The sequence below is a fragment of the Hyla sarda genome, chromosome 1 (assembly GCF_029499605.1).
Source record: "Hyla sarda isolate aHylSar1 chromosome 1, aHylSar1.hap1, whole genome shotgun sequence".
Classification (NCBI taxonomy): Eukaryota; Metazoa; Chordata; class Amphibia; order Anura; family Hylidae; genus Hyla; species Hyla sarda.
The window spans coordinates 345,930,070-345,944,070 of NC_079189.1; the positions used below are offsets into that span (position 1 = coordinate 345,930,070).

At 43.5% G+C, this 14,001-nt stretch overlaps 1 protein-coding gene across 12 annotated transcripts in view; it reads right to left on the reverse strand.

Annotated features, from left to right (window-relative positions):
* Window positions 1–14,001, reverse strand: part of LINGO2 (leucine rich repeat and Ig domain containing 2) — a 1,627,476-nt gene that overhangs the window by 1,056,641 nt on the left and 556,834 nt on the right. The window lies entirely within an intron of this gene.

The window sequence follows — 14,001 nt, forward strand, 5'->3', positions numbered from 1 at the left end:
TCCCACCTGTTCCCTGCTTATATCTAGTCTCCTCCCATGCACTCCCTTGCCGGATCTTGTTGCCTTAGTGCCAGTGAAAGCGTTCTTTGTGTGTTTATACCCTGTGTACCAGAACTATTGCTATCTCCCCTGACTACGAACCTTGCCGCCTGCCCCCGACCTTCTGCTACGTCCGACTTTGCTTCTGCCTACTCCCTTGTACCTCGCCTATCTTCAGCAGCCAGAGAGGTGCCGTTGCTAGTGGATACGACCTGGTCACTACCGCCGCAGCAAGACCATCCCGCTTTGCGGCGGGCTCTGGTGAAAACCAGTAGTGTCTTAGAACCGGTCCACTAGCACGGTCCTCGCCATCCCTCTCTGGCACAGAGGATCCACCTCCTGCCAGCCGGCATCGTGACAGTAGATCCGGCCATGGATCCCGCTGAAGTTCCTCTGCCTGTTGTCGCCGACCTCCCCACACTGGTCGCCCAGCAAGCCCGACAGATTGCCCAACAAGATCACCAGCTGTCGTACTTGACCACCATGACTCAGCAACTCCAGTCGCAGCTACAGCAGATTCAGTCTCAGCTACAGCAGCAGCAACCATCTCCTCCGCCAGCTCCTGCACCTCTTCCGCAGCGAGTGGCCACTCCTAGCCTCCGCCTGTCTTTGCCGGACAAATTTAATGGGGACTCTAAGTTTTGCCGTGGCTTCCTTTCCCAATGTTCCCTGCATCTGGAGATGATGTCGGATCAGTTTCCTACTGAAAGGTCTAAGGTGGCTTTCGTAGTCAGCCTTCTGTCTGGAAAAGCCCTGTCATGGGCCACACCGCTCTGGGACCGCGATGACCCTGTCACTGCCTCTGTACACTCCTTCTTCTCGGAAATTCGAAGTGTCTTTGAGGAACCTGCCCGAGCCTCTTCTGCTGAGACTGCCCTGCTGAACCTGGTCCAGGGTAATTCCTCCGTTGGCGAGTACGCCATACAATTCCGTACTCTTGCTTCTGAACTATCCTGGAATAATGAGGCTCTCTGCGCGACCTTTAAAAAAGGCCTATCCAGCAACATTAAGGATGTTCTGGCCGCACGAGAGACTCCTGCTAACCTGCATGAACTCATTCATCTAGCCACTCGCATTGACATGCGTTTCTCTGAGAGGCATCAAGAGCTCCGCCAGGAAAAGGACTTAGATCTCTGGACACCTCTCCCACAGTCTCCACTGCAATCTGCGCCTAGGCCTCCCGCCGAGGAGGCCATGCAAGTGGATCGGTCTCGCCTGACCCTGGAAGAGAGGAATCGCCGTAAGGAAGAGAATCTTTGTTTGTACTGTGCCAGTACTGAACATTTTCTGGTGGATTGCCCAATCCGTCCTCCACGTCTGGGAAACGCACGCTCGCACTCTGCTCTCGTGGGTGTGGCGTCTCTTGATGCCAAGTCGGCTTCTCCACGTCTCACGGTACCTGTTCGGATTTCCACTTCAGCCAGCTCTCCCCTCTCAGCCGTGGCCTGCCTGGACTCTGGAGCTTCTGGGAACTTTATTCGGGACTCCTTTGTGAATAAATTCCGGATTCCGGTGACCCGTCTTGTCAAGCCACTCCACATTTCCGCGGTCAACGGAGCCAGGGTGGACTGTACCATACGTTTCCGCACGGAACCCCTTCTTATGAGCATCGGATCTCACCACGAGAGGATTGAACTTTTGGTCCTCCCCAATTGCACCTCGGAAATTCTCCTTGGACTTCCCTGGCTTCAACTTCATTCCCCAACCCTGGATTGGTCCACTGGGGAGATCAAGAGTTGGGGGTCCTCTTGTTCCAAGAACTGTCTAAAACCGGTTCCCAGTAACCCTTGCCGTAACTCTGTGGTTCCTCCTGTATCTGGTCCCCCTAAGGTCATTAAGGACTCTGCCTGCCACAGGAAATGCCCCTCCCCCCCTCCCAGTTCCATCAGGCAAGCTTCTGTGTCCCCTCATGGCCCTCGTCCTGGTGTCACACTGCCCCGTGCCAGGTCCCGCCCTCTGCCCTCTCTCCCCATTCCTACTCCTGCGGTTCTGCCTGCCGTTGAGGAATCCCCCCATCCTTTCCCGGTGTCCTCATCCCAGGGGAGGCAGTTTCCCGATAAAGAGAAGGGGAGACCTAAGGGGGGGGGTACTGTTACGCCTAGCGCTCCGGGTCCCCGCTCCTCCCCGGAGCGCTCACGGCGCCCTTCTTCCTGCAGCTCCCCGGTCAGCGCTGACCGGGAGCGCTGCTCTGCCATGGCCGTTGGGGATGCGATTCGCACAGCGGGACGCGCCCGCTTGCGAGTCGCATCCCAGGTCACTTACCCGTTCCCGTCTCCTGCGGTCATGTGCTGGCGCGCGCGGCTCCGCTCTCTAGGGCGCGCGCGCGCCAGCTCCCTGAGACTTAAAGGGCCAGTGCACCAATGATTGGTGCCTGGCCCAATTAGCTTAATTGGTTCCCACCTGTTCCCTGCTTATATCTAGTCTCCTCCCATGCACTCCCTTGCCGGATCTTGTTGCCTTAGTGCCAGTGAAAGCGTTCTTTGTGTGTTTATACCCTGTGTACCAGAACTATTGCTATCTCCCCTGACTACGAACCTTGCCGCCTGCCCCCGACCTTCTGCTACGTCCGACTTTGCTTCTGCCTACTCCCTTGTACCTCGCCTATCTTCAGCAGCCAGAGAGGTGCCGTTGCTAGTGGATACGACCTGGTCACTACCGCCGCAGCAAGACCATCCCGCTTTGCGGCGGGCTCTGGTGAAAACCAGTAGTGTCTTAGAACCGGTCCACTAGCACGGTCCTCGCCATCCCTCTCTGGCACAGAGGATCCACCTCCTGCCAGCCGGCATCGTGACAATATATATATATATATATATATATATATATATATATATATATATATATACATGGTATACATTTTTGTGATTGGTACAAATACAGGTGCTTACAATTATAAAAAGCCACATCCTCAAAGTATTCTCATTGGTTAATTCACACATGTGATCATGTAGTCATAGTAACAACAATAGTTTATCAACAATCCAATGCATGAAGAGATGCATCATCGAGTGTTTAACATCATAAAGTGCTCAGCATCATAAAGTATCTAGTGTCAATAACGCCATAATAACAAAAAGTGTTTTAAAAGCTGACCAGTGCCTGTGATGTTTGTAACAGCGGTTCACCTGCATCACGAGTCTCTCCATTTGTACACATTCTCACAGCGCCTGTGCACATATGACATCACTCACTCCCTCCTTCTGATAGGAGGAATCATGTCCGTGCCCCCACTAGTCTTTACCTGTATACTGCGCACGCGTCAGCTTTCCGCATATTTGCGGGCTGATCTGACGACCTCCTGTCCATGCACGTCAGTGACTGACTTGCTCTATGGATCCCGAAACGTTCATGCGCATGCACAGTGATCCGACCTCGGTATCACTGTAAAACTGTGCTCTACGATGTGATCGTGCGAATGCGCAGGAGTTGGGTGCTTCCATCTATATTTAAGGACAAGGGGCATAAAAGGAACACTTAAACAACCACATGTCAATCACATTTCTGTGAAATCACAATATCCACTCAGGAAGCAACACTGATTGACAATCAATTTCACATGCTGTTGTGCAAAGGAACAGACAATATGTGGAAATTATGGGCAATTAGCAAGACACCACCAATAAAGGAGTGGTTCTGCAGGTGGTGACCACAGACCACTTCTCAGTTCATATGCTTCTTGGATGATATTTTGGTCACTTTTGAATGCTGGCGGTTTTTTCTCTCTAGTGGTAGCATGAGACGGAGTCTACAACCCACACAAGCGGCTTAGGTAGTGCAGCTTATCTAGGATGGCACATCAATGCAAGCTGTGGCAAGAAGGTTTGCTGTGTCTTTCAGCGCAGTGTCCAGAGCATGGAGGCACTACCAGGAGACGTGGAGTAGGCCATAGGAGGGCAACAACCCAGCAGCAGGACCGCATCCTCCGCCTTTGTGGAAGGAGGAGCACTGCCAGAGCCCTGCAAAATTACCTCCATATGGCCACAAATGTGCATGTGTCATCTCAAAAGGTAAGAAACAGACTCCATGAGGGTGGTATGAGAGCCTGAAATCCACAGGTGGAAGTTGTGCTTAAAGCCCAACACCATGCAGGACATGTGCTTGCCAGAGGTAGCCTGACTGCCATTAGATAGAGAGATGAGATCCTCAGATCCCTTGTGAGACCTTATGCAGGTGTGGTTGGCCCTGGGTTCCTCCTATTGCAAGACAATTCTAGACCTCATGTGGCTGGAGTGTGTCAACAGTTCCTGCAAGAGGAAGGTATTGATGCTATGGACTGGCCCGCCCGTTCCCCTGATCTGAATCCGATTGAACACATCTGGGACGTCATGTCGCACTCCATCCACCAACGCCTCGTTGCACCACAGACTCCTCATCAGGAGCATGCCCATGCATTGTATGGAGGTCATACGGGCACGTAGAGGCCACACACTCTACTGAGCCTAATTTTGACTTGTTTTAAGGACATTACATCAAAGTTGAATCAGCCTGTAGTGTGGTTTTCCATTTTGATTTTGAGTGTGACTCCATATTCAGACCTCCATGGGTTGATAAATTTGATTTCCATTGATAATTTTTGTGTGATTTTGTTGCCAGCACATTAAACTATGTAAAGATGAAAATGTTTCATACGATTAGTTCATTCATTCAGATCTAGGATGTATTATCTTAGTGTTCTCTCAATTTTTTTGAGTAGTGTATATATATATATATATATATATATATATATATATATATATATAAATAGAGAGAGAGAGAGAGAGAGAGAGAGAGAGAGAAGATTTTAAATAATGCAATTATGTTTAAACAAAAGCACAATATGCAGATGTGACCTTTCATTTTTGCTTCACATTACTCGATAAGTGTGACACGGTCCAACTTTGCTACATACTCTAACCTATTGAGGTTTTTGCTAGTATGTCACAACATTGTATTATAATTGTCATAAGCTGTAGTGTTTTGCAGAAATTTACAGAAAGGTAAGTTTGAATAGATAAATGTTTTAATATTATAATGTCATGCTTGTCTTTGCCTATTCAATAATGTTATGCCTAAATTTATATTAAAGGGCTACTCCGGCCCTAAGATATCTTTTCCCCTATCCAAAGAACAGGGGATAAGATGTCTGATCACGGGGCTCCCGCTGCTGGGGACCCCCGCAATCTCTCATGCAGACACCCACCTGTACAGAGCGATGTTCGCTCCATGTCTGAAGGGTCATGACAAGGGGGTCTGGAGTTTTGTGACATTCTGCCCCCTCAATGCAAGTCTATGGGAGGGGACATGATGGCCGCTACGCCCCCCCCCCCCCCCATAGACTTGCATTGAGGGGGCGGGTGCCCATGAAATCACAAGGGGGCGGAGTCATGACATCATGAAACTCTGGCCCTGTAGTCGTGACTCTTCAGACACAGAGCGAACATCGCTCTGTGCAGCTGCCACAGGTGGGTGTCCCAGCAGCGGGACCCCTGTGATCAGACATATTATGCCCTATCCTTTGTATAGGGGATAAGATGTCTTAGGGCCAAAGTACCCCTTTAATGGTGAATGCCATAACATAAATAAATCGATAATATATAAAACTCAATGAGAAACATTTATCAATGTTTGCTTATGTATTCCTTTTTTTTAGTAATTTTTTCTTTACTTTTTTATTGCTTATGTGTGACTTATTTATCAACTGGTTTCAGCCTGTTGATAATTTTCTTTCACGTAAGCAATTTTTTCTTTTTTACTTTGGTAGTAGCTTTTTCTGCTCCATGTTTGAGCTGGAGTAAATTTAGTCAATTTTTAACCTTGTTGCAACTTTTTTTTGCGCAGTTGCGACTGTCACAGTTAATAAATACCTGACTACCCGTAGTCCATTTTAAAATTATTACTACGTAGTTTAGTTTTGGAAAACTTGCTTTTCTCGCTTTCCAGTCAAAATGTCGCACGAAAAATTGCGTAGTCACAGGTGCGACATTTTTGCGACATTTTTTGTGAAAAAAATTTAACTAAATCGCTTGATAAATGTCTGTCAATGTGTGCATATGTGTGTGTATGTGTATTTTCCAGCATCACTCCCAAACCGCTAAAGATATTAACATGAAACTTGGCACACATGTTATTTATATGTCAACAACAAACATAGGATAGGTAATTTAACCCTTACCCACTCCCATACTAGTCTATGGGGAATATTCTGTATGTTACTGCATAACTACCAAACAGCTGGAGATATTTTGATAATACCTGGTCACATGTTTCTTATATGTCAAATAAAAATATATAATAGGTAAATTAACCCCTAACCTGCCCCCATATGTGAAGGATGGGTTTTTTGTTTAAAGTCCCATGCAAGTATATAGGACTTCTGGTGCCTTACTCCACAAGATCCGTTCTGCTTCTCTTGGTGAATGTGTCAATCCAGCTGGTAACCCATACCCTCCCTGCATGCAATGTCCCGTCTCACAAAGACACGCCTACCTTTTAAGCCACACCGCTTTTATTTTCAGCTTTCAATACCTTTACCACAACACAGCCTCACCTGAGGACGGGATATGAGGATTAGAAATGAGGATTAGCTATGGGGACGGGATATGAGGTCGGGATGTGAGGTCGGGATATGAGGTCGGGATATGAGGTTGGGATATGAGGTTGGGAAATTAGGTCAGGATATGAGGTTGGGATATGGGGACAGGATATGGGGATGGGATATGAGGTCAGGATATGGGGACAGGATATAGGGATGGAATATGAGGATGGGATATGGGGTCGAGATTTGAGAACAAAATATGAGGACAGGCTATGAGGTCGGAATATTAGGAGGGGAAATGGGGTCAGAATTTAGGGATGGGATATAAAAACAAAAGCTTCCTCCTTTGTTGTTTTTCCACCCCACAAGGATAAGGTAGGAAAAACCAGGCAGTCCTCAGCTTGTAAATAAATAAAACAATGGTGGATTTGCTTTCCTGCTGCTTCTAAAATTATTGTTATTCACCGCTGTGTTCAGCGCTCTCATAGAGAATGAATAGAGCATTAGGCGAGCATGCACACCCACACAATTGACCTCTGTTCTATTGATCGGCAGGGGCCCGAGTGGTTGTACCCAGCAATAAGAAATTATCTCGTATCACGTGGATAGGAGATAACCTTGCAAAAACCCCTTTAAATATTTATGAGTTTGGGCTTTGGATGGATAGCCTATTCTATTGCAAAGTTTGATTTGAAATTATGGATACTATTAAATGTAGAGGCAATAAGATTTTTACTACATTTGTCCCTTCTCTTTGCTATATAGTTATGTTATGTCACTATAACAGTAAGTCTGAGGTTCATATTAGTCAAACTGATATAACTGTACAGTACTGATCAATCAGTTTGGACTGATCAGAACTCTAAGGCTTTTTCTATTTTTATTTTTTTAAAGCTAAAGGTTAAGTGTTACATCTTTCTATATATTATTATCAGACATTCTTGCATGTAACATGATCATATTCATTCACACTGGACAGCTAGATATCAGTATGTAATACGATATAGGATTTTTTACTGCAGAGAGCAAGGAGAACCAAGGACACATAAGCCTGGAAGATATTTCATAGTGTAGAAATTGACTCATCCAGAGGATATCAATTTTTAGTATCAATTTCACATTGGATTGTCAAATTAGAGAAACATGCTTCAAATCCCCTCATTTAGAAAAGAAACATAACCTTGGTCCTGAAGATCACCCTGAAAATCCCAAAAGCGGTTTAATTGAAGGAACGATATGTGATTATATACTGTGGTTTCACAGGTTTACTACAAATGACTGTGTATCTGAAGATCTTCCTGTAGTGTTCAGATTAACTCTAGTAAATTGGTTTATAGTTTTCTAAGGATAAATTCAAATGTGGTAGCAAGGTTGGAAGCCAGTTCACATTCAAATAAAGATGTATTCTTACTGCAGCTCTGTCAAATATAAGTAGTGAAGTGGTCTGAATGATAATCTATGAGATACTGTTTATGATAGAAAATAGTTGGATTTTCCTAAATTAAAGCATAAAATGGGGGTTTTCAAAAAAAAAAAAATTAGCATTTTTTAAGGTTTAATTTGCGCAATATTGCATAAAAACGGGAAACAATAAAAAGAGAAAACAGCACTGTGTTCAGACTCCTGATCAAAGGGATGGTGCTCTGCTTCCCAAAGCTAGACTCACAACCTCTTTTCAGATATATATCCAAAAGTAGAAAAGCAGCACTCCCCATAGGCGTGAAAAATCCCATCCATGTTACAGAGATGCATTAAAAGGGGACATAGGCAGATTTTTAAATGAATTTAAAGGGATAAAATATTCTTGATGTTAACTATACCACCAGAAGGGATGCAGGTTTAACCCCTTAAGGACTCAGGGTTTTTCCGTTTTTGCACTTTCGTTTTTTCCTCCTTACCTTTTAAAAATCATAACCCTTTCAATTTTCCACCTAAAAATCCATATTATGGCTTATTTTTTGCGTCGTCAATTCTACTTTGCAGTGACATTAGTCATTTTACCCAAAAATGCACGGCGAAATGGAAAAAAAAATCATTGCGCGACAAAATCGGAAAAAAAAACGCCATTTTGGAACTTTTGGGGGCTTCCGTATCTACGCAGTGCATATTTCGGTAAAAATTACACCTTATCATTATTCTGTAGGTCTATACGGTTAAAATGATACCCTACTTATATAGGTTTGATTTTGTCTCACTTCTGGAAAAAATCATAACTACATGCAGGAAAATTTATACGTTTAAAAATGTCATCTTCTGACCCCTATAACTTTTTTATTTTTCCACGTACAGGGCGGTATGAGGACTCATTGCGCCGTGATCTGAAGTTTTTATCGGTATGATTTTATTTTTGATCGGACTTTTTGATCACTTTTTATTCATTTTTTTAATGGTATAAAAAGTGACCAAAATACGCTTTTTTGGACTTTGGAATTTTTTTGCGCGTACGCCATTGACCGTGTGGTTTAATTAATGATATAGTTTTATAGTTCGGACATTTACACACGCGACGATACCACATATGTTTATTTATTTATTTTTTTACACTGTTTTATTTTTTTTATGGGAAAAGGGGGGTGATTCAAACTTTTATTAGGGAAGGGGTTAAATGACCTTTATTAACACTTTTTTTTTACATTTTTTTTGCAGTGTTATAGGTCCCATACGGACCTATAACACTGCACACACTGATCTCCTATGCTGATCACTGGCGTGTATTAATACGCCTGTGGATCTCAGGCACGGAGCAGTCATTCGTCGATCGGACACCGAGGAGGCAGGTAAGGGCCCTCCCGGTGTCCGATCAGCTGTTCGGGATGCCGCGATTTCACCGCGGCGGTCCCGAACAGCTCGACTGAGCAGCCGGGTCACTTTCAGTTTCACTTTAGAAGCGGCAGTCAGCTTTGACCGCCGCTTCTAAAGGGTTAATACCGCACATCGCCGCGATCGGCGATGTGTGGTATTAGCCGCGGGTCCCGGCCGTTGATAAGCGCTGGGACAGACGCGATATGATGCAGGATCGCGGCGCGATCCCGCTTCATATCGCGGGAGCCGGCGCAGGACGTAAATATACGTCCTGCATCGTTAAGGGGTTAAAGGGGTACTCCACTGAAAAACATATGGGGTAAGATGTCTGATCGCGGGGGTCCCACCGATTTGTATAGGGGGTAAGATGTTTTTCGGGGGAGTACCCCTTTTGAGGTAGACAATGTAAGATGTGCCAGATTTTCAAACAGTCTGAGTCACTGTTAAAAATCTGATGGTGTGGAGTAACACCCAAAGCCGAGCATAGAAATCTGGCATAATTTGACTGTTTAGTTTACCCCCAAATCCACTCACTTTGTTTACTGTGAACACCTAAATAGTCCCAGTCTTTCATGGAACGATTCCTTCACTCATTTAACCCACACTCAGATCTCTTGATTTGAAAATTCAACAGGGACCTTTGCTCTAAACTTCCTTCAAATTTGTTGACTCTGCAAGTCCAATGCTTTGGCAATTTATTTAAAATATAAAATGACACGGACAGTCACAGGGCTGTGGCACGATGGAGGGGGGTAACACCCAAAGCCAAGCATAGAAATGAAGAAAGAGGTTCAGCGCAGATGGTGCAGTTCCAAGGAGTTATTCCTTAAAAACCAACAACAAGAAATGGTAAATGTCATGTGATGCATTTCAGGTGCTAACCCTTAATCGTATAATATCTTGAAATCATGCTGTTTTTTATTTTTCTTCTGGTCGCTAAGCCTAATGATGAACTGTTTGGTAGAGAAACATTTTCAGCAGTCTACTCATTATAATCACAGGAAGGGTTATAATTAATTTAGACATCAGTAGATAGATAGAACAGGATTAGGTAATCTACAAGAGGTTACACTCTCCCCATCTCTGTACAAGGACACAGGTCACAAAGTATGCCTAGTAAACACTTCCATAGAAGTCAATGGGGTCCCCCACAGTCTTCTGTTTTCTAATATCTGAATGTGCATGTAAACATTTCATTAAGATGGTTTCCCCAATAGAAATGTAAAAAAATAAATAAATAAATACAATAATATACTATGAATTGATTAGCAAAAGTAAACAGGCTTCAGTATTTGTCTCTAATCTAAAACTTTTGAAAGCACATTCCCATTTAGTAAATCAAGAAAAATGTGAGTCCCCATAATCACTACTTGATAAATACTATTGTCTGCCTTCTCATAGCATATGATGGCTGATGGCAGTTAATATTCTCTACTGCACTGGACTGGAGAGCTGTATTTTTCACTATATGAGGTGATGCCCCTATCAGCCGTATATGATCTTACCCTATATACACACCTATGGGTGATGGAGGGGTCAGTAACTGCCAGAGAGTATGCTCAGCTGCTCCATAATCCACTCCTCCAGGCAGCCCCAGGCATTTTCTCAGCTTCTTCCTGTTGCAGTTTACTTTCCCCTGCTGCTGCTGTCTCTGCTTAGCCGGTACCTGCAGGGAGTCTTTCCAGGATTTAGGGGCTCAGTGGGGTCTGGAAGAACACCCTGCTCCAGGCGGAAGAAAGGCTGGGCTCTGTGCAGTGGAGCACGCAGAGATCAGGAGAACAGAACTGCTGTGTGCTGCAGTGTAATCCTGTGGGCCACAGTGTTCTATTCCCCTCAGTATCTCAGCCTGTGGATCTTTTCACCTGCTCTATAATGCACCAATTTTGTCCACAACGGTGCACCATGGGGTGGCATTTATGCCACCTCCCTTAACCCCTTAAGGACGCAGGACGTAAATGTACGTCCTGGTGAGGTGGTACTTAACGCACCAGGACGTACATTTACGTCCTAAGCATAACCGCGGGCATCGGAGCGATGTCCGTGTCATGCGCGGCTGATCCCGGCTGCTGATCGCAGCCAGGGACCCGCCGGCAATGGCCGACGCCCGCGATCTCGCGGGCATCCGCCATTAACCCCTCAGGTGCCGGGATCAATACAGATCCCGGCATCTGCGGGAGTTCGCGATTAAAATGAACGATCGGATCGCCCGCAGCGCTGCTGCGGGGATCCGATCATTCATAACGCCGCACGGAGGTCCCCTCACCTTCCTCCGTGCGGCTCCCGGCGTCTCCTGCTCTGGTCTGTGATCGAGCAGACCAGAGCAGGAGATGACCGATAATACTGATCTGTTCTATGTCCTATACATAGAACAGATCAGTCTTAGCAATCATGGTATTGCTATGAATAGTCCCCTATGGGGACTATTCAAGTGTAAAAAAAAATGTAAAAAAATGTAAAAGTAAAAGTAAAAAAAAAGTGAAAAATCCCCTCCCCCAATAAAAAAGTAAAACGTCCGTTTTTTCCTATTTTACCCCCAAAAAGCGTAAAAAACATTTTTTATAGACATATTTGGTATCGCCGCGTGCGTAAATGTCCGAACTATTAAAATAAAATGTTAATGATCCCGTACGGTGAACGGCGTGAACGAAAAAAATTTTAAAATGTCCAAAATTCCTACTTTTTTAATACATTTTATTAAAAAAAAAATTATAAAAAATGTATTAAAAGTTTTTTATATACAAATGTGGTATCAAAAAAAAGTACAGATCATGGCGCATAAAATGAGCCCCCATACCGCCACTTATACTGAAAAATAAAAAAGTTATAGGTCATCAAAATAAAGGGATTATAAACGTACTAATTTGGTTAAAAAGTTTGTGATTTTTTTTAAGCGCAACAATAATATAAAAGTATATAATAATGGGTATCATTTTAATCGTATTGACCCTCACAATAAAGAACACATGTCATTTTTACCAGAAATTGTACGGCGTGAAAACAAAACCTTCCAAAATTAGCAAAATTGCGTTTTTCGTTTTAATTTCCCCACAAAAATAGTGTTTTTTGGTTGCGCCATACATTTTATGATATAATGAGTGATGTCATTACAAAGGACAACTGGTCGCGCAAAAAACAAGCCCTCATTCTAGTCTGTGGATGAAAATATAAAAGAGTTATGATTTTTAGAAGGCGAGGAGGAAAAAATGAAAACGTAAAAATTAAATTGTCTGAGTCCTTAAGGCCAAAATGGGCTGAGTCCTTAAGGGGTTAAACTGCTGTTCTAGGCCTTGTGGGCCCAATGGTAAATATGCTACTGGTCACAACCATAGTAGGTAATGGACATAACTTGTTGTTTAACCCTTTATATACTGCAGTCAATAGTGTGTAAACTGAAACTTATAGGTAAGTGGTTACCTATCGGTAATTGCTAATGGGTTGCCATGTTAGCAAATTTTATTATATATCTAAAATTTTCCACATAAACCACACACATAAACAATGATCAAAGTAAAAATATGAGTTGAGTGTTCAGTCTCACTATATCGGAATTTTCAAAATAGATATAAGTCAAATATAAATAGTCAATTGAGCAGAATAAATCAACAACATTTTTTTTACCTTCCTTCTTATTTTCCTTTTTCTCTATTCTAGTCAACCTTAAAAATTCTTGACTAAACTATACCATTGCTATTTGCTATTAAACATGATTAGAATATGATGCAACAATATTCTTATGTTATGTATACAGTAATATGTTCAAAACCAATAAAAATATTTCAAAAGTTAGCCACAAGCATAATGCTTAATGCCCCAAGCCTGCCATGGATATGCCTATTAAATGGGCTGCATATCCATTACAATTATCAGTTCATTATTGAGGCAATAGTATACATTGAGTATACCAATGCAATATAGAAACAATTGAATGGTTGCTCATTAAACTGAGTTTTTTTTAAGTGTTGAAAACATATTAGTTTTCCCACAAACTGAAATGTAAATTACATAAAAGAAAAAAAAAATGTGAAATTCAATTTTCTATTAAAAACATGACTTATCCCATAAAAATAAGCTCATGATTATTTTGTAAAATCAATTAAAACCTAAAAAAAAGTCTGTGTATGTGTTTGGTGTTGCTGGAATCAGAACTAACAAATTGATAACATGTTCTTTATGCCTCACAGTGAATGTTCTAACTTCAACATGGAAAATACAATGGAAGAAATGCTGCTACTTTTTTACTACCCCCCTCCCCCCACAAAAAAAGTTAACGCTAATCAATAAATTTTTTAACCCCACTAATCCCAAAAGCGTTGACAAAATTGGCCCCAGAACGAATGGAGCACACTACGCTTGGACGACCTGTGCTCCATTTATTCCCTATAGGAACAAATGTTTTCAAGCCCTGAACTAGGAAACATTCCGCAGTCAAGTAGAGGGGGAACAAAGCGGTGGGAACCTACATGTTGTTAGGATACGGCAGGCTGGATGTGGATTCTCTGTGTCAGCGAGGGATTGGCGTGGACCGTACCGGTGGACCGGTTCTAAGCTGCTACTGGTATTCACCAGAGCCCGCCACAAAGTGGGATGGTCTTGCTGCGGCGGTAGCAACCAGGTCGTATCCACCGGTAACGGCTCAAGCTCGCTGACTG